Raw genomic sequence first — 5535 nt, 5'->3', positions numbered from 1 at the left:
GGTGAGAACCCCCCCCCACCCCGCCCCCACCATCTCTACCAAGAAGAGAGAAAAGTAGCCGGGCCTGGTAGCGGGTGCCTGTAATCCCAACTACTTGGGAGGCTGAGGCAGGAGAATCCCTTGAACTGGGAGGCCGAGGTTGCTGTGAGCCGAGATGGTGTCACTGCACTCCAGCCTGGGGGACAGACTGAGACTCTGTCTTAAAAAAAAAAAAAAAACGGGACAGCACCAAAAACGAAAACAAAATGCTTTCCATCTGCTGAACCAACAGAAAGATTTTTTGTTTGTTTGTTTTTCTGAGACGGAGTCTTGCTCTGCCACCCAGGCTGGAGTGCAGTGGCCGGATCTCAGCTCACTGCAAGCTCCGCCTCCCGGGTTTACGCCATTCTCCTGCCTCAGCCTCCCGAGTAGCTGGGACTACAGGCGCCCGCCTCGTCGCCCGGCTAGTTTTTTGTATTTTTAAGTAGAGACAGGGTTTCACCTTATTAGCCAGGATGGTCTCGATCTCCTGACCTCGTGATCCGCCCATCTCGGCCTCCCAAAGTGCTGGGATTACAGGCTTGAGCCACCGCGCCCGGCCCTCTTCTTTCTTTCTTTCTTTCTTTTTTTTTTTTGAGACAGGGTCTTACTCTGTCAACCAGGCTGAGTGCAGTGGTGCAATTATGGCTCACAGCAGCCAACCTCCCAGGCCCAAGTGATTCTCCTGCTTCAGCCTCCTGAGCATCTGGGACTACAGGCATACGCCACTACATGCGGCTAATTTTTTTAAAATCTTTTGTAGAGAGAGTCTTGCCATGTTGCTTAAGCCAGTCAGAATCTTTAATTATCTTGTTTACTTTCTAACTTGTTTATTGTCTGTTTTTCCCATTAGAATGTAATCCTTATGGCAGAGAGTTATTTATAACTAAAATCCCTAAAGTTTAGCCCAATATCTGGCTCATGGTAGACATCTGATAGATACTTATCGAATGAATGAATATTAGAATGGCAGGATATTCTGTCTGCACGATGCTATGTGACGGGAAAATAAAGCTGGAAATACAGTTTAGGGTCTGCTATGCTAAGGATTCTGGAATTTATCCTATAAGCGAGAAATTTACCTACTTCAAAATATTTGAGTATTAATGGTTTTTAATATTTGCAAATAGTCCCCATACTAGTTTTGCTTATTATTTTCCTTAAATAGACTGACTTTAAACATAAATGTATACTGAAAGGAAAATCGATATTTTTCTACTACAAATTCAGATAAAAGCACAACTATTAAAAACTGTTTGCCCATCTATCATCTAAAATCATCTCAGGAACACATATAAAACTGGGAAATGGTAGGCCAGGCATGGTAGCTCACGCCTGTAATCCCAGCACTTTGGGAGGCCGAGGCGGGTGGATAGTTTGAGTTCAGGAGTTCAAGACCAGCCTGGGCAATATAGCAAGACCCATCTCTACAAAAAATTTAAAAAGAATTACTTGGTTGTGGTGGTGTGTGCCTATAGTCCTAGCTACTCTGGAGGTTGAGGTGGGAGGATTCCTTGAGCCTGGGAGGCGGGGTTGCAGTGAGCCAAAATCACACTACTGCATTCTGGCCTGCTCATTAGAATGAGACCCTGTCTCAAAAAAAAATTTTTTTTAAACTCTGGGAAATGCTGCTAAAGGTAAAGATAGTTCAGTGATGGCTTAAGCAAGGGAGTATCACAGTCATAAGTATTTTATAAAGAAATATGACAGTAGTGTGGAGGATGTCAAGAATGGAGGTGAAGACCAGCTAGGAAGCTATTTGTAGTGATCCAGTCTGGAGATGAGAAAGGACCAAACCTAAACTAAGGCAGTAAATATGGACAAAACATATTAGGAGGTAGGCCAGGCACAGTGGCTCACACCTGTAATCCCAGCACTTTGGGAGGCCAAGGTGGGCGGATCACCTGAGGTCAGGTGTTCAAGACCAGCCTGGCCAACATGGTGAAACCCCATCTCTACTAAAAATTTAAAAATTCACCAGGTGTGGTAGTGGGTGCCTGTAATCCCAGCTACTTGGGAGGCTGAGGCAGGAGAATCTCTTGAACTCGAGAGGCAGAGGATGCAGTGAGCTGATACTGCACCATTGTACTGGGCGACAAGAGCAAAACTCCGTCTCAAAAAAAACAACGTACTAGGAGGTAGACTCAACAGTAGTGACTGATTAGATTATGGTAGAGAAGAGTTGAGGGCAGATCTGAGGTGTGTGGCTTAGGTAACAGCATAGATAATAATTCTAATAGATTGGCCGGGCATGGTGGCTCACACCTGTAATCCCAGCACTTTGGGAGGCCGAGGCAATTGGATCACCTGAGGTCAGGAGCTCGAGACCAGCCTGGCCAACATGGTGAAACCTGGTCTCTACTAAAAATACAAAAATTAGCCAGGCGTAGTGGTGGGCGCCTGTAATCCCAGCTACTCGGAAGGCTGAGGCAGGAGAATCACTTGAACCCAGGAGGCAGAGGTTGCAGTGAGGTGAGGTCATGCCATTGCACTCCAGCCTGGGGGACAAGAGCGAGACTTTGTCTCAATAATAATACTACTACTAATAATAATAATTTGAATAATAGATCTAGAGAGTCAAAGAGGAATCAGTAGAGAGAAATGTATTTTATTTTGGATGTTTCAAAGTGGTTTTGTCATATTCAGGTGGTCATGTCCAGTATGTGGAAAGTAAATGTAAAAGCTTAAAACAGGTTGGGGAGGAAGAAATAGATTTGAGAGTCATGTGTATAGTGGAGTTCAAGCCACCATAATGGGTGAGATTGTCAGTGGGAGTAGGTAGAGTTGAGGAGAAAGGGCCAAGGACAAAGCCCAGGTTAAATGTCTGCAGAAAGGGAGGCAGGCTGCCTTGTGCAATCATTTCTACCACCCCAAAATGCTAATAAAATTCTTTTTTTTCTGAGACGGAGTCTAGCCCTGATGTCCAAGGCTGAAGTGCAATCACTCAATCTCGGTTCACTGCAACCTCCGCCTCCCAGGTTCAAGTGATTCTCCTGCCTCAGCCTCCCAAGTAGCTGGGATTACAGGCGCCCACCACCACGCCCAGTTAATTTTTTATTTTTTTAGTAGAGATGGGGGTTTCACCATGTTGGCCAGGCTGGTCTCGAGCTCCTGACGTTGTGATCCACCCACCTCGGCCTCCCAAAGTGCTGAGATTGCAGGCGTGAGCCACTGCGCCCGGCCTAAAAATTCTTTTTTAGTATACATGTAAAAGAACAGGGACATTTTAGAGCTTCTCTAATATATAGGTCTCAAGAAAGAGTCAGTCTGGCTCACTAGACAAAAATCTATTTTTAATTGTATAAAATTATACATATAAAATACATAGAATGTACTAAGATGATGAGTAAAATCTTTGACACCAGAAGTGGACAGATCAGGAAACAATTTTTCTCAAGTTATTTGGGATCTTACTGGTTGGTATCTGAGAAACATAATAAATCCAGGAGGTACCAGGACAATTCTTCCCACAACTCACACCCCTTAACCCACACTTCTTCCCAGAGAAGGGAGCACAGGAGAAACAGGAGTGTTGATGAGTGCCAGCTTATAAATATCAATACAAACAGACACACCTGGTATGTCTAGCTGTTTTTGCCTTTACTCCAACCCAACGTGTTTCATGGAATACAAAGATGGGGCTTCTACCCCAGCTCTCTTCTGATTAGTAAGAAAAAAAAAAATGATTGGGCCTGGAGAATTCAAAGAGGCCCATTTCAAACACTAATAAAATTGTAGCTGGATTCCTTACCTCTTATCCAACATGATTTCAAAAGCAAGAAAGTTGCCTTTCATCTTGCCCCTCCCAAATCCAAAAGAGCAAATTATGGCCTATTTCCTAATCTATTTATTTTTATTGTTGTTGTTACACTTGAACTTTCTGTTTGGAACCTAATCTATTTCTAAAAGCTAAATCTGTATAATTGTCAAGTGCAAAGTCCAATTGCAGGAATACTAAATGTCCCAAGCTCCGTTTAGAAAGTATATGGGACAATAATATAGTATAAAAGAGATCACAGAAACAAGGGGGAAATATATATTAGAGACCTCCAAAAAAATTCTCTGAAAGGAGAATACTTTAGCTGCTGTACTACCGGTTATTTCTCTCTTATGTCACCCAGGAAAGAGGTGGGGGAGAATGGTGTTAAAAACACAAATAGTTTGGGAGGCCGAAGCGGGTGGATCACGAGGTCAGGAGATCGAGACCATCCTGGCTAACACAGTGAAACCCCGTCTCTACTAAAAATACAAAAAATTAGCTGGGCGTGGTGGTGGGCGCCTGTAGTCCCAGCTACTCAGGAGGCTGAGACAGGAGAATGGCGTGAACCTGGGAGGCGGAGGTTGCAGGGAGCCGAGATCACACCACTGCACTCCAGCCTGGGCAAGAGTGAGACTCCGTCTCAAAAAACACCACCACCACCCACAAATAGGCCAGGCGCAGTGGCTCACGCCTGTAATCCTAGCACTTTGGGAGGCTGAGGCAGGTAGATTACCTGATGTCAGGAGTTCACAAACAGCCTGGCCAACATGGTGAAACCCCGTCTCTACTAAAAATACAAAAATTAGCTAGGCATGGTGGCGTGTGCCTGTAATCCCAGCTACTGGGGAAGCTGAGGCAAGGGAATCGCTTGAACCCTGGAGGCAGAGGTTGCAGTGAGTCGAGATCACCCCATTGCACTCCAGCCTGGGCAACAGTGTGAGACTCCACCTCCCAAAAAAAAAACACACACACACACACACACACAAATAACTGCAGTCTCCCAAGGTGTCAATTAGGAAGTGCTAAAAACTGAAGTCTCATTTAATTTTCCTGATCAACTCATGTTCTAATAATTAATGTGGAAAAGAGGAAAGAAAGAGAAAACAAATGAGAATCTAAGGTAGTAAACAGCAGCAACTTAGCGGGAATAAGGGGAACATGGTTCTCACTAACCAAATAGGACTGATAATGCTTCCAAAAAATAAAATATTGGGTGAAGGGAAATATGGAAATATGTTTTACCTTCTACTAATAGCTGCAGGCAGGAAGTTCTAAACGCAGGGTTTAACTAAGCTGGGTGAGCAGGGGAGATGTGCAGAGGGAATACTGAAAGATAATCAGTTTCAACCATAACCCCCATCTACTGTAGAGTATATCCAGAAATCTAGACTACTAGTATGGTATACATATGCCCTAAAAGCAACTTAGGTAGTAAAGTCCCATGAATTGTTTATAATTTAACTTGTCCCTGGGCAGTTTCTTAGGAGTGGCTTCAGAAGCAAGATCTCTACTTCTTTCAGAATAATAAGGTAGGGAAGGAAGCCTCAAAACAAAGTGGTAATTTGGAGGCAGAGAAGGAATAAGGTAGTGGTGGGGAGGAAAGGGATAGCAAGCAGGTTCAGTTCAAGAACTAAAGGCAAAATCTTCATACTCATACCCTGTTTGAGTCCAAGAAGAAGCAGGAATGAGAGTAAGAGTGGGGCATATAATCCTTATTCAAGCTACTGATATTTGAAAAGAAGGAGACATGAACACTT

Source organism: Rhinopithecus bieti, unplaced genomic scaffold (assembly GCF_001698545.2).
Source record: "Rhinopithecus bieti isolate Rb0 unplaced genomic scaffold, ASM169854v2 scaffold_1234, whole genome shotgun sequence".
NCBI classification, from domain to species: Eukaryota; Metazoa; Chordata; class Mammalia; order Primates; family Cercopithecidae; genus Rhinopithecus; species Rhinopithecus bieti.
This window is presented reverse-complemented; position numbering follows the sequence as displayed.